At 42.6% G+C, this 22,625-nt stretch overlaps 1 long non-coding RNA gene across 2 annotated transcripts; it reads right to left on the minus strand.

The window, feature by feature from the left end:
- Nucleotides 1–4,332: 4,332 nt before the first annotated feature.
- LOC102078635 (uncharacterized) lies at nt 4,333–10,273 on the minus strand. 2 transcript variants are annotated; one of them, XR_267828.3, is made up of 3 exons: nt 10,245–10,273; nt 4,476–4,600; nt 4,333–4,371 (listed from the first exon to the last, which is right to left on the minus strand). It is a non-coding gene; the product is annotated as an uncharacterized LOC102078635 (long non-coding RNA). The 2 variants fall into 2 exon arrangements; XR_002059967.2 differs by lacking the exon at nt 10,245–10,273 and adding an exon at nt 4,947–4,965.
- Between the last annotated feature and the right edge of the window lie 12,352 nt (nt 10,274–22,625).

Raw genomic sequence — 22,625 nt, forward strand, 5'->3', positions numbered from 1 at the left:
AAATGCGACATCAGACGCTCTCCAGTGTGAATGCTCAAAGCGGCCCGCATGCGCAAAAGAAGACGTCACACACAACGCGCTCTGTTTAGACCCAGAGCAAACAATATTGCTTGACTGATGGCCCTTCATATAAAGACTTCAGACTTTATGTTTCCAGATTTTTGCTTTAAGTTATTTTGTTATTTACATAATAATGTAGATGACCTAATAATGATCCTTATTGCTGTTTTAGAGGAGCGGTGCTTCAAAGGATAGTTGCAGATTTCTTTCAGAATCTGCAGAAAATACAGTAAAAATAAAATGTTCACATTTCTCCAACGTTGTCTTCCCAACAGTTTCTTTTTTTTTCTTTTTTTTGCGCCTGTCCCGTTTGGCTCTTTTGCCATCAGAATTATTGTCTAAAGGTAAAGAAAGATGCCCAACGGATTTACTTTACCAAACGGACCATCCCAGCCTTGCCGTAATGGTCTATTTGATTCACCTTTTATTGTTTATTTTATTTTTCATTTGCTGAATACGGGACGGACTTTACTGGGGGAAAGAAAGGGAAGAAAGAAAGAGGGAAAGAAAAACAGCTGAGAAGAGGGACGGGGAAAAAGGGCAAAAAACAAAAACAACAGAGTAAGCAGACAAAAAATCCATATATCGATCACCTGGATCACCTGTTGAGAAAGAAAAAAGAAAACAAGCAGAAGAGAACGAGAGTAATAGAATAAACAACATCACAATGATCTATGGGAATATGGCAGTAAATACTAAATATTAAACATTATTGTGCAGCACGTAAGATCGACAGCGCACAGTGTGCTTTGAGGTAGGAGCCAAAAAGGGTGTAGTTTGTGTGTGTGATCACCCGTGTGTACACCTGTGAGCATGAACGCGCTTGTTTTTTAAAACGTTCCTTCATGTAATGATCTGCTAGAGGGTGTGTCTTCCCAACAGTTTCACCGGATGGTAGGAAATCGTTTGCGATGTCCTATCGGGCGCTACTCCGGCGCTGATAATCGGCGTCTGTCTTGTGTCAGTGACGTAAAAGACGGATTTAATGCGACTTGACCGTTCACACAGCAGTCGCTTTCTAAAACATCGGATACGTATCGGATTCAGTACCACATACGAAAGTGACCCAGATAGGATTTGAAAAATATCGGATTTGTGCCGTTCACACTGTCATACCATGATCGGATATGGGTCGCATAGGGGCGAAAAAATCGGATTTGATGCGCTTTCGTCTGCAGTGTGAACGTAGCCAAAGTGACAAGCCCAATACCCCCCATTAAAAGTTGCTCGTCCCTTTCATACAATCTGAAGCCTGCAGGAGTTTATTGATCCAGGTACCTTCTGTATCATGAAGGTGGTTCCTGTGGTTCTCACCAAAGTACATCACCGTGGTAACGTTTGCTGCAAACCTAACCTACTCTGGAACAGGTTATAAGATCCAGATTAGAGATCAACGGGTACGAAATCACCGCCTGCTGACCAATAAAGTCTCCAGAAAATAGTAGAAATAGTTAAAATAGCAGGTCTACCTCTGCAGTCTTTGTGTTTCCCTGATGGACATGCGTGATAAAGTTATTTACCTTTCTCACGTTGGCGAAAAACTGTTTTACATATATGATCTTTAAACTGGACACAGACACTGTAATTGCTGACCTCATATTAAACATGCACATAGACTGAGCCCATGTTTGACGTTTATTTTATGTCTAATCTTTGTTCTCAAACTATGGCGTTATTTTTGTGTCACTATTCTGAGCGCACGTAAAAAAAAAAAAAAAGTACGTAAAAATTTTTTTGCAAGTACAAGTGTTGCATTTTGAGGAGAAATTTATTTTGAGCAAAGAAAAGCTAAACTTGAGTGAACAAAATTCACTGATGAGTTCAAAAACTGTTTTTTAGTATTTGCTATTATCCATATACACATACAATAACAGCCCCTCTCGCTCGAGGTCTTAATGACCTTGTAGTACCATATCACCCTATTAGAGCACTTCGCTCTCGCTCTGCAGGCCTACTTGTTGTTCCTAGAGTATTTAAAAGTAGAATGGGAGGGAGAGCCTTCAGTTTTCAGGCCCCTCTTCTGTGGAACCAGCTTCCAGTTTGGATTCAGGAGACAGACACTATCTCTACTTTCAAGATTAGGCTTCAAACTTTCCTTTTTGCTAAAGCATATAGTTAGGGCTGGACCAGGTGACCCTGAATCCTCCCTTAGTTATGCTGCAATAGACGTAGGCTGCCGGGGATTCCCATGATGCATTGAGTTTTTCCTTTCCAGCCACTCACTATGTGTTAATAGACCTCTCTGCATCGAATCATATCTGTTATTAATCTCTGTCTCTCTTCCACAGCATGTCTTTATCCTGTCTTCCTTCTTCACCCCAACCAATCACAGCAGATGGCCCCGCCCCTCCCTGAGCCTGGTTCTGCCGGAGGTTTCTTCCTGTTAAAAGGGAGTTTTTCCTTCCCACTGTCGCCAAAGTGCTTGCTCATAGGGGGTCATATGATTGTTGGGTTTTTCTCTGTATGTATTATTGTAGGGTCGACCTTACATATTAAAGTGCCTTGAGGCGACTGTTGTAGTGATTTGGCGCTGTATAAATAAAATTAAAGTAAACTGATCTTTTTGTACATTCAGGTGTTTAGTCTATCTATTGATATTCACTAAATACTGTAAGCTCTATGTCGATGAAAATGATGAACTACTTTGAACTCACTGAGTCTTTCTGCAGTTCCTCTCAGGTGGAATCTCAGAGTGTTCCTTCTGTGATCTGCTCTCTGATGTCAAGGACTCTTGGATGTCCATCACAATTTGGACGATGTTCTTTTTGTTAGGAAAGATTTCATCACTGTTCTTCTTCTTCATGTTGTTGATGACTCTCTGGATGGTTTCTGGACTGTTCTCTGTCTGACCCAGCAGACCTACTAAGAGTCTCTGGTTGGACTCCAGACAGAGGCCATGAAGGAAGCGAACAAACAGGTCCAGGTGGCCATTTTTACTTTGGAGGGATTTTCTCATGACTTGCTTCAGAAAATCATCCAACGATGACTCTTTATATTTGTTCCCGAGGAAGTCCTCCAGCACCTCTGACTTCCTGTTGGTGTGACAGTGGAACATGTAGACAGCAGCCAGAAACTCCTGAATGCTCAGATGAACAAAGCAGTAGACTGGTTTCTGGAAGATCACACACTCTCTTTTGAAGATCTCTGTACAAACTCCTGAGTACACCGAGGCCTCTGTCACATCCAGACCACACTGCTCCAGGTCTTCTTGGTAGAACATGATGTTTCCTTTCTCCAGATGTTCAAACGCCAGCCTCCTAAGCTTCAGAAGAACTTCCCTGTCAGCCTCCGTCAGCTCCTGTGGACTCGTCTCATGTCCCTCATGGTACTTGTTCTTCTTCCTCTTTGTCTGAACCAGCAGGAAGTGTGAGTACATGTCAGTCAGGGTCTTGGGCAGCTCTCCTCTCTGCTCTGTAGTCAACATGTGCTCCAGAACTGTAGCAGTGATCCAGCAGAAGACTGGGATACTACACATGATGTGGAGGCTCCTGGATGTCTTCATGTGGGAGATGATTCTGCTGGACAGCTCTTCATCACTGAATCTCCTCCTGAAGTACTCCTCCTTCTGGGTGTCAGTGAAGCCTCGTACTTCTGTTAGCCTGTCAACACATGTAGGAGGGATCTGATTGGCTGCTGCAGGTCGGGAAGTTATCCAGACGAGAGCCGAGGGAAGCAGATTCCCCTGGATGAGGTTTGTCAGCAGCTGGCTGACTGATGACTTCTGTGTGACATCAGACAGCAGCTTCCTGTTGGTGAAATCCAATGAAAGTCTGCTTTCATCCAGGCCGTCAAAGATGAACAAAAGCTGAGAGACAGCCAGCTTCTCTGCTGTGACCTTCTGTAATGTTGGATGGAAAACATGGAGCAGCTCCAGAAGACTGTACTGCTCATCTGTGATCAGGTTCAGCTCCCTGAATGAAAGCAGAACCACCACACTGACATGTTGGTTCTCCAAGCCCTCTGCCCAGTCCAGAGTGAACTTCTGCACTGAGAAGGTTTTTCCAACACCAGCCACGCCGTTGGTCAGAACCACTCTGATGGGTCTCTGTTGGTCAGGGAAGGCTTTAAAGATGTCCTGGCACCTGATTGGAGCGTCATGGAGGGCGTCCATCTTGGAAGCTGTCTCCAGCTGCCTCACCTCATGTTGGGTATGAACCTCTTCACTCTGTCCCTCTGTGATGTAGAGCTCAGTGTAGATCCTGTTGAGGAGGGTTCTACTTCCTGTTTCATCACTTCCTTCAGTCACACGTTCACATCTCCTCCTCAGACTGATCTTATGTTCATCTAAAACCTCCTGCAGACCAACATCTGCTGAAAGAAAGAGAAACAGAAAGAAAACTCTTCAATGTCTGAACAACAACAAGAAGTCCAGTTTTCAGAAATGAGTCCATCAGCAGACAGATGTTCAGTCTTACTTTGTACACAGCTGCTCTGACTGGCTGTCTGCAGTCCAGCTCTGCTTCTGGATCTTTCTCCACACTGGGGACAGGACGAGTCTCCTGATGAAGCAGACTGGTCCCAGTATGAGCAGATGCACTGTCTGCAGAAGCAGAAACATATCCAAAGTGAGCAGGTTCCCCTCCAGCATAAACTCTAAGCAGCTAAAACAAAAGTGTCCCAGCTGTCAGTCAGACTGTACTCGGAGCCACATTACAGATGTGGTTTCTGACAGCTGCTCCAGCTGCAGGATCAAACACATATAAGTCCAAAGATCTGTGCCTTTGTTGCTTCTTTATTAATGAACAACACAACATGTAGTTCTTGTCCCAGCTGAGCATCAGTTATGCAGCCTTTAGCATTAGCATTGTTAGCATGTCTGCAACAGAAACATGGTCAGAAACTGTTGAGAGGGGCCGACACAGGAGAAGTTATTACAATCAACCCACCGCTGACTCTGTCACAGTCAGGGGGTCATGCAGTGGGCCGACCATGTGCTCACTTTTATGTTAATCATTTATTTCATTTCATTTGTATATTTGTTATTGTCAGTGACTATGAGGACTCCAAATTATTTTGGAAACATGACTAATTTCTGTAATCTATTATTTTGTGACATGGACTGTACAGAAGGACAGAAACATGGAGCAACATCACAGGTGGAACTATGATGCTGAGTCAGGTGTTCCCCAGCTGCTTTGGGGACTTTTGCCCACTACTGAGATGGAAGGCAAACCGAGTGCACTGTGTCTTCATCGCTCCTGAACTTTACCAGCATTTGCAGGGATTTCATCTTTGTTATTGTGGCCACATTGCTGGAGCCCGTAACATAATGTCAAACCACACAACAATTACAAGGAAGGAGGAGAGGTAGGAAAGACTAAGGAAAGGAATCAATCAAAGGGAACACTAACAAATCAGCTTCTGTACCGTCTCTGGGTTCTCCTGGTGATCAGTCAGGAGCCCCTTTTTATATATTTATTTATGTGTTATTTACGTGTTTTTACGTGTTTACGATTCTTCTATTGTCATTATCTTTGTCCCATCTGTATTTTCAGACTTCCTCTCACTGCCTATATAAACATGGACCCCCCGACCCCCCCCCCCCCTTAATAACACAAACCAAAAGAATAAATGGCTTTTATAGAGAGTTATATGTATGTTTATCTTTATTTATGCAGACCCACTCTGAGCTGAACCCATATTCTGGGGGATTATTCTCTTCATTCTCCAATGCACAAAAAGATCTGTGCCAGACTTTGTAAAGTTGGAGAAATAAAACATGATTCCAACACCCAGTAAAGGGGACGATGCACTACAAGCTCAGGACAAGTTTTCCTCTGAGTTTAACTAATCAGACTTTTCTCTAAATATTTCACAATATTTCCTAAGTTCAGTCTCAGGAGTGAAGCTTCACCACAATCATGTTCACAGCTCTGGTCTCTGCTCATCAAACTACAACTCTTAGATTAGAACTACAGACTACAGATATTTTATGAAACTTGAGAGTAAGTTTCATAAAATATCTGTAGTCTGGACAGGACAACATGACACATTATTTACTTTTCTGTCAAAGCTTCTTTTTGTTACTTTTATCATTTTTGTAATGAGTCATATGCAGGAAGTGGATTAAAAGAAAATCAGACCAATCAGGTAAAACTATTTCAGGTGATCATTCACTGCAGTATTCTCCACCTATAAGATAAAAGTATGTGAAACATTACTGACACTACCTGCTGTGACGTCTTTGTGCAGCAACTCTAAACATTTGTGTAACTGCTGATCGTTCACGTCAGTCTGAGTTAGTTTGCTGCTTCTAAAACAGTTTCTTATTTTTCTCTGACGTCCCTTATAAAAACGACTTGTTTGCTCGTCTCACTTTCTCCTGAGACTCAGCTCACAGACACTAAACTGCCAAAAGTATTCAGTACCCACTGAACCACAGACTTCAGGTGTTCCCATAACCACAGGTGTATAAAACCTGGGCATGCAGACTGCTGCTACAAACATCTGTGAAAGGATGACTCACTCTCAGGAGCTCAGTGAACTACAGCGTATGACTGTGATAGGGTGCTACCAGTGCAACAAGTCCAGGTGTGAACTTTCCTCACTCCTACATATTCCACTGTCAGCTGTTAGTGGAACAGAGCTCAGCGATGAAGAGTTAAAATCACAGAGTGGGGTCAGTGGATGGTGAGGGACACAGAGGTCGCCGACTGTCTGTAAATCACTACAGACGACCAAACTTCACATGGCGTTCAGATAGCTTCATGAAATGTGTTTCCAGCTTTACATCATGAAGCACAAAGAAAGCGTCTGATGCCACTGGACTCTAGAGCATGGAGACGTGTTCTCTGGAGTGACCAATCACACGTCTCCATCCAGCAATCTGATAGGCATGATAGAGTCTGAGTTTGGTTGCCTGGACAACAGTACTTAAATATAAAGTTCCTGTCCAACATTAGTTTCTGACTTCACAATTGGGCTTCAGGAAGAATGAGGGCCTGCATCCTACTGAGGCCGCATTTGTAGCACGATTACGTCACAGCGATTCGACAAAGCCTGTCCAAATTCAAAAACTCCTCCAAGTGCGGCCGACAAATGCGTCCTTCTTTTCCCCAGATTTGAAGGATGGGACGGGTGTAAAACCTTCGTGGTCCAACCTATCCCAGAATTCATAGCGCGGCCCAGTCAATTCCAGTTTCCAACAATGGCGGCAGCTACTTAGTTTTAATATTACTCTTATTATTCTTTCTGGGTCACAAAATAAACGTTTAACATATTTTCAGGTGAGAATGTAGCTGTGTAAACTTCAAATATCTGCTCAGTTTATCAAGACACCACATATTTTCAAAAGTGCTCCGACGTTTTCGGAGACGTCTGTTACCCACTAGCTCGATAGCTAGCCGGGGGCAAGGCTCAGTAGAGTCGTGAGAACAGAAAGCTCCCAGCACATCGTTTTCAGTCATGTTATTGTTTGGCTTTTTCAGTATTTTATTTGTTCCTAAGTAAATCGGTTTGCCTGAGATTAAAGTTATAGTTTTTACACAGCTGAATAAACGTCAAGCAGACAGCTGATTATCAGAAGTGCGAGATACTTGAGAATTTACTCCAGTGTCCTGTTATATTTTAGATAGAAAGGAGCAGACGGCTGAGTTCATTAAACTTCACCGAGATAATCTGGAAATTTCATTAAAAATTTAATAAACTATCATCTGCACTTCAAGGTGTGTGCTAACTAAAAATAAAGACTTAAAGCTGTAAGCTAATGATAGTTATATAAGAGCAGATGCATGCTGGTGCAATAAGTTATACGTTTTACGTCCAATGGATGCATGAGCTGATTAGTTGGCTAATTGCAAAAATAATCAGAGACTAGTCGACTATCAAAATAATGATTTGTGGCAGCCCTTGTGTGAGTGACTGACCTAACCAGAGGGCAGCGGGTGAAACAGGTGGTGAGTGGGCTGTAAGGAGTCAGCTGTGATGGCCCTGGTTTACCTGAGACAGGAGGATCTCCAGGGGTGGCAGACGGAAGCCAGTGATGATTTGGGGGGTGTTAATGACCCTCTGTGCAGCCTTCATGTTCTCAGTCATGGCCCCTGAGTACAAACAGCAGGCAGCAGGAGAGCACGCTCTCCACTGAGGACGGTAGAAGGCCAGCAGCAGCTCCTGGTCCAGTTTAGTCTTCCACAGGACACAAAGGAAGCGCAGCTGCTGCCGGGCCTTTTATACCAGGGCGATGGTGTCATGAGAGGAGGGTGAAGCTGTCTGTGCCTCCTGCAGTCTATTATGACTTCTTTGGGTTTTAAGGATGTTCAGCTTCAGGTTATTCTCTGAGCATCAACGGGACACGTTCTCTGCTAGGGCTGTTCGATATAACCATCTATGACGATATGTGAACGTCTATCGTTTCATGTTATACACTATTGTTTGTTTTGTGGTGTCACAAAATAAACTGTTTATTTTTTCATCATTTTGATGGTCACAAGTTCTCGCTTCCTCTTATATTTAAATAACCACACTAAGGACGGACAGGTGACTGTTTTTACGCGTTGTCGTTAGCAACAACAATGGTAAATCCACCCGTTTGTTTATTTTCTATATAAACGTTTCACAATAAAGCTCAAGATCCTGTAGAGATTTTTCAAAATAAACTGACAAATGACAAACAGAAGGACCAGTCCAAACAAATGGAGGACCTTATTCCTAAACGAGGGGCTCCCTCTGTAGCACGGATGTGGTTTGATTAGGAAAAGTCTGACATGGGCCAGAAAACTGTACGATGCAAATTATGGCACAAACCGATCCCAACCACAGAATCAAACACAACAAACCTCTGCTACCACCTACACAAGAATCACGTGGCAGAGTGTGGAGAGAGTTTATGGATGAGAAGCAAAGAAGAGCCGTCAGGTGCTCCAAATACGCCTCAGACTCAAACCTTAGAGCAGGCTTTTCCCCGCAGCACGCCGTGGAATAAATACAAAGAAAACGGAGGCCGTTCCTTATGTGTAAAAATATACTGTTTCATGCTTCAGTCAAAACACTCGACTCCAGGTACACGACACCCAGCTGGAAACACTTCACACAAGTCGAGCTGCCCGACATTCACAGAGTTTACAGAAAACGTTTGTGATTTATGTTGTTGTCGGGATGATAGATGTCTTATATCGGGATATGAGATTGTGGTCATATTGCACATTCTCCACCTCGTCCCTGTGCTATCTCATCTCCATCAGAGATGACCCAAACACGGTGGTGTCATCAGCATACATGACGATGACATTGGTCGGGTGGTTGGTGTGCAGTCATAGGTTACACGGGGCATACAGCAGGGGGCTGAGAGCTCTGTGGACATGCAGTCCTCAGCCACAGTGGGGGGAGATGTGGGTGTTGGGTCAGACTGATTGAAGCTGGTTGGTGAGGAAGTCTTAGATCCAGGGGGGTGTCGGGGGGATCTGAACTTATCAGAGCTCTGCTGATCAAAATACAAGATTAGAACTAAAGACTGCTAAATACTATTTTAGGAAACTTGTTCTCGAAGAACAAATTGACGGATTATTGTGATTTGAAAAAGTCTTTTAGTAATCATTATTTATTAATGAGTCATATCCAGGAAGCAGATAAAAAGAAAGCAAAGAAACGAGACAGAAACATTTAACTTAACCATTCATTGCAGCTTTACTCATCTATAAGATTAAAGTATGTGAAACATTGTTGACAGTATCTGCTGTGGCGTCTTTGTGCAACTATAAATATATCTGTGACTCATGATCGTTGACATCAGTTAGAGGTTTTTTGGTAAATCAGAAGCATTTTATTACACTGGAGTTATTAAAAGTACATGTGCATGTAGGCTTGGTTTATTCCTCGCATGATGTTTTGGACATTAAATACATTTGTGGTCACAGATATATTTGTATCATAGTGTCTGAGAAAAGACTGAATGAAAGCTGTTAGGATTTGGCTTCCTAAGCAGCTGGGGATTTATGGGTTCAGAGAAAAAAAGGAATGATTTCACAAACAGATTAAAAGTGTCAATAAAACCAGTGTTAAGAGCTCTGTACTCTGGAGCCTGGTGCTGAGGCTAAGCAGTCTGCTAAAACACCATCATTCAGAAACAGCTCTGAGTCCCTCTGTGACAACCACCCAGGACCATTAATGTGGAGGTGTGGAGCAGGAGGACGAGGACAGGTGGAAGAAACCAAACTAACATCAAAGAGTTCATGTTACTAACAGCTCACCTCTCTGCAGCAGACACAGGCTGGGATTTGTAGAAATGTTTAGCTTATTTTAGAGTTTACATATGTAGGAATGTTTAGCTTATTTTAGAAGTTTAGGAATGTGTTAGTTAGAATGTAGAATTATTGTAAAGACACTGACACTGCCCTCAATGTAATAAAGGCCTGATTGTGTCATGAACTTAGAAGTAGATTTTAGGAGGCCCTCCCCCATTTGAGCTGTGAAACTAAGACAAAGAGGAGTTGATGTTAAGTGGAAATTCCTCAGGGTATACTTAGGTGGGGGTTTCAACATTTGTGACTTGATAACGGTGGTCTGGAACGGAGATGGGTTTTTATGACATCCGGGAAGGCACTACATTGAGACACACACCTACAGTGCTTTAATTTACGCACCCACACCCACATGCACAGTCATTCACGTGCACTCACATAGGCACATGGTATGCGCACACACAGGCACTCACGTGCTCGTGCATACACACAGAGACAGAGTTTGGAGCACACTGTGGGGGATTTATGATAGGGCTGCTACTATAAAGCTGGGTGTGACTAACAAAGGGGTGAAGATTTTGCAGAGGGACACACCGGCCTCGTCTTCCCTTCTAGAAGTGCATGCTTAAATAAAGATGAATAAAGATTTTGTAAAAATGGCTACTGAGTCCGGTGCATCTCTGAAGGCCCAAGGAATAAAAGAACCGGGGTAAAACTGATTTCGTAACAGTTTTGGTGCCGAAACCCAGGAATTCGCTCGAGGCCCAGAGAGGATGAATTGGCAGAGCTGAGATCGTGAAACGAGGTGAACAGAGAGCTAGCTCAAATGATTGAAAGGTAAGCACCACCTGTTTATTTTCGAAGTGTGCATATTGTTTAAAGCCTAAATTATCTGTTCGCTAAGTTGAGCGTATCTCAGTGTAAATTCACTCAGTATGTTAAAGAAACGGTGTGTGATCCGTTTTAGTGGCGGTGTGTGATCCGTCTTAGTTAGTAATTAATAGCATCGGTGTTTCATCCGTGGCGGTGTGTGATCCGTCTTAGTTATTAGGAAAAAAGTGGCGGTGTGTGATCCGTCCTCCGTGCGTTAAAGCAGGAAACGTGTTACTATTAGTTAGAAAGCGGGGTTTAAGGCCTCGTCTCCGGCTGAGGGCCGTGTGTGCTTTGAGTTTGGCAACTCAACCCATCTTCGGACGCGTCGTTGGGACCTGTGGGACAGGAGCCGGGGTGGTGACCTGGGCACTGGGGGCACCTTAAATAACTAAAGCCTAGGTGTGGGATCCTAGTCGCGGTTGATAACCTGACTGCAGTGTGTGTAGACTGCGTAGTGTGTGTGAAAGCGCCGTTAGAGTCGGCGTCTCGTCTGAAGTACGGGAGTCAATTAAAGTAACAAAAAGAATTTGGGTCTAAAAGTGTGTGTTTGTGGTGTGTAGAAATCGCGGCAGGAGGCCGTGTCGCGAATTGTTGCAAACTGTGAAGTCAATTGGGGGGTTTAATTTGGTTTTATTTTGATGGGGAAGAGAAACTGCGGTATCCAGTCCGTGGCGCAGTTTGAATGATTCGTGAAGCAAATGTCATGCGATCTGAAGATCGTGAGCCTAATTGTCCTAGATAGGTTGAGGTGTACAAGAGCGGATGGCACCCGCTCTTTGTTCTGATCAGGGCGTTGTCCTGAATCAGCAGAGGTGTCTTGCAGAAAGTTTGAATGGGACTGTGAGAAGCATGAGGTGTGTGTGAGCCAGCCCCAGGGGGCGGGTTCACAGGTGGAACAAAGGAGGAGCAAAATGTGTGTGTGTGAGTGAGAGAGGAAGAAAGGTGGGGGCGAGTGACCAGCCTGTGAGTGTGTGTGAATTACTTGATGGCAAAAAGGGAGACAAAGCAGATTAGTTGATTTTCTGTGAAATAATAATAGTTAAGAAATCAAAGTGATCAAATAGGAGAAAATGAACTAAAGTAATTAAAGAAAAACTAAACAGTGGATTAGTGTTAAGGTAATGATAAATAAGTTGATAAAATTAATAGTGACATTTAAAGGTGACCAAGTATTCAAGGATGAATAGAGAATTTGATTGCTGACTGCATGAGAAAAGTTGGGGTTAAAAGAGAATGAGGTTGGAGGAGTGAGTTAACAGGTTAATGTGTGGGTGTAAAACAATGGGGTAAAAAAGGATTCTGGTTTGACCAACCAGTGATCAGACAATAAATTTAGTTATTAATATAGTAAACTGGGAGATGCTTTCTGCTTGATTGGTGCAGCACAAGTAATTTACAGTATGAGGGAAATTTTATTTTGATGATAACATTTTGAACTTTCATGTCTGTTGTCCTGTCATCTTAGTAGGTTAATAGCTGATATGCAAATTAGTTGATCGTTCTTAGATTAATGCAAGGTGACTGAATTCTAGCACGAGTGAATGAGATGTGTTGGAGTTTGTTAGTGTGGAGACTCTAAAATACTGAGTCTCCTGTTGTGATGTGCGAATGAATCCTGCACCCAGATACACAACTCTGCACACATAAGAACACACTTCTTTTGTGAAATGCATGACAACATGTCACATGTTTTATGATGACAGGGAAAGAGGAAAACTAAAAAAAATCTGTGGCCCAAGTGAGTAAGAAGCACAAACCTGGGGAAACAAACTGACTGCTTAAGTTGGAAAACTGTGAAGGGATCTGAAACACTGCGAAAAGAAATATATACAAAATCACACACACAAGCAGGACATGCATTAACCCTACTAACACAAACACAAGAGAGCTCATGAAGATTAGGCAGCATCTTGAGCATGTGAGTCTGTTTATCATCTTGTCCAAGTCACCTCGTGTGATGAAAAGATCAGTGGACTCATAGCACATTAGTTAAAGATGATCAATTAATAGCAGAGAGGTGTGTAGGAAAGGCAGCTTTAAGAACATGTCCTGCTGGAGATGCAGATCCACAGACATCCATTAAACCTGCCTAATAACACAAACACACATGCAATGAAGATCAGCTTGTTATCTCTCATCAGTGTTAAAATAGTGTCAATTTAATAGACACTTGTTATCAAATGACAGTTGACTCTCTAGGTTGCAGGACAACATTTTAATTTTTGTGGAAAAAAAAGAGAAAGAAAATGATGAAAACAAAGAAAAATAAAAAGTGTGGAAGTGTGAGTGGGAAATTGTCTCCAACTGGGGGAAAAAGTGACACTACAGGTCATCTTCTTCCCCTGCTGGACACAAAAGAAAACATAATTTGGAGTGTTATGGGTGAAAATAATGAACAACAACATCAAGAAGATTTTTGTGTTTGCGGTTAAGAACAAATACAAATTTCATTTTCAGGGTTTAAAGTCAGTAGAGTTCAAAACAAAATAAGTGGAGATGTGTTCCTTTAGGAGTGATGAAAACATCTGCAGTCACAGTGAATAACGAAAGTCTCTCAGTCTGTCGATTACAGGTGGGGAACGGACCTGGATCAATTCTCCACGGGCAGCAGTCGGAAGAAAATTATAGGTTAAGATCATTAGAAACAAAAATATAGAAACACCCAGCCAGAATTTTTTGGCTGAATTGTTTTGCAGCTTCTCGTCCTCATCCTGAAAAAGCAAGCTCCAAGGAAGCTAATCTCTCCCAGAAGACACAGAGTGCAGTTCCAGAAGCACCAGCATGAAGATCAACAGTGGACAGCAGTCCAAGAGACAATACCAGAGACCTGAGCAGAGAGGTCCAGCAGCGCTATGGACAAACAGCATCAGAAAGAGAAGATCCGTCATCTTGATTGGATGAATGGAGATGCGTTTCCAGCAAGCTGCAACTTCACTGTGTGTGAAGGACCTTTGAGAAGATTGTTGGAGTTTGACACTTGCTGTGTTTGGAGCAAGATGGCAATGAAAGAGACAGTGGGAGCAAACACTGGACAAAGCTGAAGAGAACTGACTGCCATTGGACAGCAAAGTGGGAGAGGAGAAAGGAGCAGGTGAGGACAGATGAATGCTGTTCTAGTGTGGGGAATCAAATTGGGTTAAGGAATCTGGGGAGACAGACGACTGCCTGGAAGTGGAGGATTGACAAAGTGTCCAGACCACCACAAAAGGGGGAGGAAGACAAGCACTGAGGTATGCAAGTTTACTGTTAGAGAAAATGGAAAGATAACACCACACATGCACATGATGTGTACTAGAGGTAGCACACAATTATACATAAAGTGTTACACATCAAAAGAGGGTAATTGTAGAAGGGGTTAATAACACACAGCGTGGTTGCCGATGGTAACCTGCAAGCATTTAAGGTTTAGCTGTGCCGGACTGTGACAGAGATTTTCATTCAGATGTTTCTGAAACAAAATTTGGAGTGAACGGAGTTTTGTTTCAGGAAAAGGGGGAAGGTACATAAAAGAACGCACAGAAATAGAAAATGTATTAACCCGACAAACACACACACACACGCAATGAAGCTCATTAGAATCAAACACAATTTTAAGTAGGCAATACTGTACCATCATCCTGTCTGGTTTATTGAGTGGGTTGAGACGGGATACATAGACGACTGAATTAGTATTATTTTGGGGAAGATGATAACAGGGGTGAACAGAATCTTGCAGTCAGAGTTTAAATGAATAAAACAAGCAGATTTTTGTTTTTTGTTTTGTTTTGTTTTTTGTTTCTAATGTATGGGGAAGGTTGTACCATGGCACCAAGTTTTAGATTTGGTGTGTTTTCACCTATTAGAAAAATAATATTCTGGGACAAGTCCTAAGACCGGGCTTCTGTATTTTTATTTAATTTTGTTTTTCACTTTGATCTGTTATTTTTAATTTTTGTTTTGTTTTTGGACAGTGCACTGGGAGTTTGGTTTGACAGTTTTGTTTGTTATTTTATTTTATTTTATTTTTTGTTCTAAACAAGTGCACTGACTTGTGTTTGTGAATTTCTTTTCTTTAAGCAGATCTGCACGACGGGAATTAAAAGCGTTTTACAACATGTCGAGAAAACCGTTGCACGTGAGTTTCTCCAAAAAATTACAATTGGGCTCTGGAGAAAGCCGCTTATTTGGGACAATTAGAAAATGAGAGTCCCTGCCAAAAAGGATTCACCGAGATAATCCATCTAAAGTTCTTTTTCTTTTTTGAAATGACGTCATTTTGCTGTGGGTGGAAATGAAAATGCGATGATATTTTCCACTACCAGCAAAGAAAGATTGGATGAATGAATGAATGAGTGAAAGAGGAAAAACTGACTGACTGGTAAAAGCTGACAAAGGCTGACAAGACTTGACCACTACTCAAGGTTAACCTCCACCTAGACAGGACAAAAGGGTGGATGAATTTAGGTGTGTTTCTTTTACAGGAGCAGGAAGATGACAGCAGCATCCTAGGTTGTGTGACGATTTAAACTTTTAGATGCCACTTTCTGTGTTTGTGAATCTATCAGGGGTGTGTTATTCATGGGCTTGTGCGCAGCGTTAACATTTACATTTCTTTTCTACAGCAGAAAGTTAATCATGTGTTTGATTATTTGAGTTACAGCAGGACACACTAATGGTTAATGTTCTTTCTACTACAGGATTACTGGGTTCATGAGTGAAGGGAACTGTGTTTACAGGCTATATGTTGATTATGCTATTACACTGTGTTGTTGGGAAAATGTTGAATATCACGGGGGAGAAGTTAATATAGTGTGAGACACATCCTGTGTTGAAATCACTGTAATTTCTTTTACAGCAGGATTAACTTTATGGTCTTTTTATAGCACCTCTGGAACTTGTCGACCTGCGCCTGACCATCAGGATGATCCATGTGTGTCGTTAATGTTTGTTTTTCTAATAGTGCATGTAGAGGATTCAGCAGAAAACAGACAAGTGACATGAGAAAACAAATAAGAGAATATGGGCTCATTAGCTGGCCACTACTGAGCTCATAGTAAGTTGAGTGACATTGTTCAAGGAAAGTCACCGATTAAATTGTGGAATAAATTGGGATGATTCATGATTTAGGACAAATTATGGCAATAATAGTGATTTGATGATTTGAGAAAACCTGCACATGATACTTGTCTTTTATGCTGAATGCTTTATTACTCTTATAGTTGGTTGCAAATGTGAAGTTTGATTTAACAGACGTTGTCTTCCAGGATACAGGCTCCAGGTGGAGCTGGGAGTTAGACAAGCTAAACATTTAATTGCTGACTGATGTTTTTACACTGGGTTACAGGTTGGAGTATGGCTGCTCCAAGTGGGAAACCCTGGAGATTGTTTTAGGGAGACTGTGCAACATTCTTGTACATGTCTCATTGGGAGTTGACACATGGCGGAAGCCATGTGGCGAGAGGAGTGTCATTTTAATTTGCAGATGTCGTGAGGTGCTATGACGAGAAGGAGTGGCTGAGGAGATCGTCTACAAGATGGAAGCTGAGGCCTGGAGAGAGGCTTCAGGAGGATCAGAGATCACCTTCAGCACAGCAGATATCGCACAGGAGATCATCATGAGGAGACTCTGCACAGCAAGATCTTGAATAAAATGAAAGAGTGTCGATGTTGATGTTGAAGAAGGCAGCTAAGGTGTACGACGTGCTCTGCCTTAAAATCTTCAACAGCGTTGGAACGTGAGAATCGAGAGATGGAGGGAGCGTGCCAAGCTCCAAAAGTGACAGAGGAAGTCCAGCGATGGAATTGTGATTCTGTGAACAGCACAAATGATTTGATCCTTTGCAGAGAAGCCTTCAGCATGGGAAAAGATGTAAACAGACAAGCCTTTCATCTAAATTTACATCATGTCAACTTCTCTAGGCTGGTTGAGGGGAAATTGGAGAGAAACGGTAGTGTTAGGTGTGATAATTGTTGTTATTGTAACTGTGATTTTTTTTTTTATAAGTGAATTGCCCAGAGACAGATCCGAATCCACTCCAGCTACTCCACCATCACAGGCCACGGCGAAGCAAACCAAAACGTAGTGAAACAGGTAAATCAGATGAGTGTTTTGATTATTATGGCGGTATAGAGTTGGACCACGTTAAAGGGTCCACTACCTCGTATACATTCAACCTATGTGCTGTTATTAAATGTAAAGGTTTAAATAGTTCATGGCGGGGATATGATGTACGCGGTTGAAGGGCTTGCTGATCAGTTGGGTCCACCATCTTTAATGGCAGTACAAAATTGGATGGCGTTATATATGTAGTTGGGAGAAAAAGGGGGCGTTTGCACGATATTTGTATTGTACTTTTATTTTGAATAACACAGCTCCAGACAGCTCTGTGGCCTGAAGACTGGAAGGCCTAAAGACGTTGTCCACCACAAGGTATGAGCATTCGGGATTGGATAACCTGCTGGAAGCGTGGATGACCTCTGTCTTTGGGCAATGGAAAGGTTTCATTATGTCAATTAGGGTTTCTTTATCTGTTTTTATTGCAATAATAGTGACGTGTGGGTGTTGTTGTGTGCCTTGTATCAGAGGTTTGCTTGTAAGACTTATCAATCGTGCTGTGGGAGAATCTGATACAAAGGCAGACACCATGATGCCACTTTTGGGAAACGGGGAGTCATATTATGAACACATTATGGTGAAAGATTTAGTTTAGTTTTATCTGCCATAGGGCAGATAAAAAGGGGGAATTGTAGAAATGTTTAGCTTATTTTAGAGTTTACATATGTAGGAATGTTTAGTTTGGTTTAGAGTTTAGAAATGTGTTAAGTTAGAATGTAGAATTATTGTAGAGACACTGACACTGCCCTGGATATAAATAAAGGCCTAACTGTGTCGTGAACTTAGGAGTAGATCTTAGGAGACCCTCCCCAGTTGAACGGTGAAAGTAAGACAAAGAGGAGGTAATGCTAAGTGGAAATTCCCCAGAGGATACCTGTATGGGGGTCTCAACATTTGTAACTTGATAACTGTGGTCTGGAAGGGAGAGGGAGTTTTATGACCCCTAGGAACTCACGTACAAAGAGACACACACACAGTGCTTGAACTGTTACACTCACACACCCACACCTACATGCACACTCACTCACGTGCACAGACATACACACAGGTACGTGCACACAGTCATTCACGTGCACTCACATAGGCATACGGGTACGCGCACACACAGGCACTCTCGTGCACATAGACACAGACACAGAGTTTGCAGCATACCATGGGGGGATTTATGATAGGGCTGCTTCTATAAAGCTGGCTGTGACTAACAAAGGGGTGAAGATTTTGCAGAGGGACACACCGGCCTCGTCTTCCCTTCTAGAAGTGCATGCTTAAATAAAGATGAATAAAGATTTTGTAAAAATGGCTACTGAGTTCCGGTGCCGTTTCTGGATCCCTCGACGAATAAAGAACCGGGGCAAAACTGATTTCGTAACAAACCCCACATACAGCCCAGCCATAAAGTGAACCAAGTCATTTGGTTAAAGACAGCATGGGACCAAATGCAACCAGCCTGCACCAACCTGACATTTCTTCCTCCTGAATTAAATGAATGAATGGATGAAAGATAAATTACTAAAAACCTAAATCCACTAGTTCCCACACTGGAGTTCCCTGACACTGTGTTTTAACTATATTTAGCTTGTATCAACAGTTGTAACAGGCTAAGCTATCTGTACACTGCATTGAATTATTGTTACTGTCTTAATGATTTCAGCTGACTGGTTTCAGCTCAGATGTTCTGCTTTTTCCTTTCAATAGATCAAAGCAGCTCATGCTCTCTCTGTTTTCATTTTAATGGCAAGAAGAAGAAGAAGAATGCTTCAGCGAAGTGGCGTTCATGGTCTCAGTGGACAGTTATGGCCACACACTGCTCCATCTTATCTCTCTTTAACAAAAAATAATCCAAGCAGAGCCCTCAGGCCTGCAGATAAGTAGCTTCTGACCAGAACTAGACGTAAAAACAGAGGTGAGCTTTATCGATGGCTGCAGCCAAACTCTGGAACAGTCGCCCTTCACATCAGGTCGTCACCAACACTCGACATTTTTAAAACCCGGTTGGAAACACATTTGTACTCTGTAGCTTTCAATTCTGACGAGTCTTTATAGTAATTACTGTGTATGTTTCCTATTTTATCTCTACTCTGTGAAGCACTTTGGCTCAACCTGTTTTTAAATGTGCTGATAAATAAATGTAGATTTCTTTGAATCAAACAGTGGAGCCGAGCTTTGAGCTCAGTGTGTAACAGTGTGTGTGTGAGAGCCATGTAATGTCCATGTGTGCATGCTGACTGCTCTGACCCCTCCTCCTTTCAGGGCGGAGCCTGCTGGAGTCCGATGGTTGAGACCAGGTCTGAGGAAGTGTAAGTGTGTTTTTAATGGGATTCATCAAAACAAAGCAGCACACATTCAACCAATAAGGATGGCAAAGGGCGATGTTTTCTTCCAAAGAACTGAAAACATGGTTGACGCCTCATTAGAAGAATAATCTGGACATTTGTGAGGAACTCTAACCAAGAAAGCAACACAAGAAAGCAACGTCACACAGATCCAACAGACAGTTTCCATGACTGGAAGTGTTCAGTGTAAAAATGCTACATTGCATTATTGCATCCTCTCACCACAGGAGGTGCTGTTGGCACCACTGATTGCTGATCATCTCTGATGATCTGATTGATCCTGTGAATAACGGGACTCACTGAACTCTGTGACACAGTGAAGATTACAGAGTTTAACATCTGACTGACGTCACACAGACAGAAGGATGAACCAGTGAGGCACAGAACACAGTTACTGGAGATACTGGATCAGCTCCATGTGAACCTCTGATGGAGAAGCTGCTGACCCAGAGAAACATCAGGACATGACAGGCAGCTGCACTGATCTAACAACATGTAGCAGAGCTGATCTATGTTAGAGGATCTATGACAGCAGCTGAAAGTCCAACACTGGATACCAGCTGAGCCTGTGCTGAGTGTTACAGGAAAAGAAACACTGACACTGGGAGACACAGTGATGCTGACTGGGGCACAGAGCTGAATGATGCAGCATCAGGACACTGTTTCAGTCTGACTGACAGAGAAACCTGTAGCTGCATCTACATGTGAGGCAGAGGCCACACAAGCAGGTTTCTATGTTTCACAGTGACTGAGATCTTCAGTGGGGGTGGACATGCTCCTGTACAGACCTCTGAGGAGAACCAAGGTGCAGTCAAAGAGTCCAGTCTGTCCTCACAGATGTCAACATGTGCTTTCATCAGGTCTGCTGTCAGCTAGCAGGCTCACATCAGAATCACTGTTCCTGAAAAACTGTGTGACATCATCAGTCAGCTGATCGTCCCAGATCTGAATGGTTTCTGTCTCTACTGAGGAAGTCAGAGAATCTCACTGTGGTGTGGATCAGGTCTGAGTGACCTGTGGAGGGACAGCTTTAAACAGTCCACAGGTCTCACGTCCTGCTCAGTCTGGTAGCAGATACCTCGTATTGTTCCAGATGTGCTGACATCACCAGCAGCAGCAGCAGCACAGCTGTGTGAGACGATGAATCTCAGTTATTGATCCAACACACAGGAAATACAAAGATCAGGATTTATGAGAGTAATCATTATGAGTCTGAACACATGATCACTGAATGTTAGTCTCCACAACAATAAGCTAACACAAGCAAACACAGCTTTCAGCTCTTATTTTGAAACTTCTTTAGAGAGCTGTGATGTGAGCGTGCCTGGCTCTGAGGCACTTGGGTCAGCCTCTGTTGTTTAGAAGTGTTACAGACTGTGAATGACACAGACCTGTCAGTTTCATGTTTGTCTGTAACACAGCTCAGGGCTCCATGCTGAACGCATCCATCCAGTGTTATTGATCCAGGACTAATACCAGCATTGGGATCAATACTACACAATCACATGTGTCCACGTGATGGATTTGACCAGCTTTATTCATTAATGATCAATCAACTTATTTACTGCATCTGAGTCCAGCTTCATTTAAATGATCCAACCATGAAAATGACACCAGTCCTACAGAAGCACTTAATGCTAACAGGAAGTCATTTATTAAGGTGGAATAACACAGAGAGACACACAACCACTCACAGTTAACCTGACCCCACTAACTGCATGTGTTTGGACTGTGGGAGGAAGCCGGAGTACCCGAGAGGACGCACACAAACACGGGAGAACATGAAGCACTGAAACAAAGATGGTGGATTTGACCTCAGGACCAGGCGCATAATTTCCAGGGGGGTTACGGGGGTCATGACCCCCCAATAATCAGATCAAGCCAATATAATTTCATCATTCCAGTTTATAAAATTATGAATTATCTTGATTTTCTTTAATCATTTCAATTATTATCAGCAAAATAGTTTCATGTTTATTCATCTAGTAATGTAACCCCGCCTTCTTCGCTGCATACTTGGTATTACCCAACCAGCTTTCTCTACAAACCTTCACTGTTTGCTGTATGTTTGTTAGCGCAGTCGCTGGTGCCAGAGACTGCCAGTGACTTCAGTCTGAGGGTTTGAAGTTTCCATGTCTGTGTGATGTGTGGTGTGAAGGCTGCTGGTTAAACTGGGACTCACTGTTTAAAGCACTGAGTGTTCATAGAGAGATGCTCCATGAGTCCCAGTACAGACTACAAACATGGTGGAAACTTAGCTTTGATATCCACACACTCTGCACGTCTGTGAGTAACTGTGATGAAGATGTGCAGAGATCTGTGTACAAACAGGAGAAAGACTGTAAAGACTCTGTGCTTCTAACAGCCTCTGTTAACATATGTGAGGCTGTTTGTTGTTGTTGCCATGGAGCTTTTCACTGTTTGGGTCAGCAGGTCATGTGATCAGGTTTGTTCTGCTGGACGATGGTTCAGTGTCAGGGTTTGTTTGCATTCATCAATAAATATCTAAATAAATCAAAGACTCCATGTTTGTTCTTTCATCATGTGACCTCTGCTCATCCATCTCTGTGTGTATCAGGATACATTTAGTTCATAATACACAGAAAAATCAGAGTTATTACCTGTAATAAATGTGAAAGATTCCTGCAGTGATAACCAGGCAGGACTGAAACACATCACAGCTGTCACCACGGTAACAGCACCGCCCATCCACAGGTGAGGGGAGGAGCAAAAAGAGGGACTTTCACCATTTTATACTAAAAACACTCAACTAATGTTTCTAATATGAAACAAATAAGCCCACATTAATGTGAGCATTTATTAAATAATAATAATGATGATTTCCTCCTGATCTCATTTCCATAGCAGAGAAAACTGTGGTGTATATTGAAGTGGAGGGTGTGGTCTATGGCTCAGGTGTAGAGTGAGGGTGGGGTGCACCACAGCAGCATGCTGGGACTGCTGAGGGTGGAGGAGGGAGTGATGATGACATCAGAGCTGCAGCAAAGCAGTCAGCAGCACAGAGACCAGTGAACACACAGTCTGTTCATCTTTGCATAGATACAATATATAGCACAATATTGAATGACA

This window comes from Oreochromis niloticus, unplaced genomic scaffold, assembly GCF_001858045.2.
Source record: "Oreochromis niloticus isolate F11D_XX unplaced genomic scaffold, O_niloticus_UMD_NMBU tig00001623_pilon, whole genome shotgun sequence".
NCBI classification, from domain to species: domain Eukaryota; kingdom Metazoa; phylum Chordata; class Actinopteri; order Cichliformes; family Cichlidae; genus Oreochromis; species Oreochromis niloticus.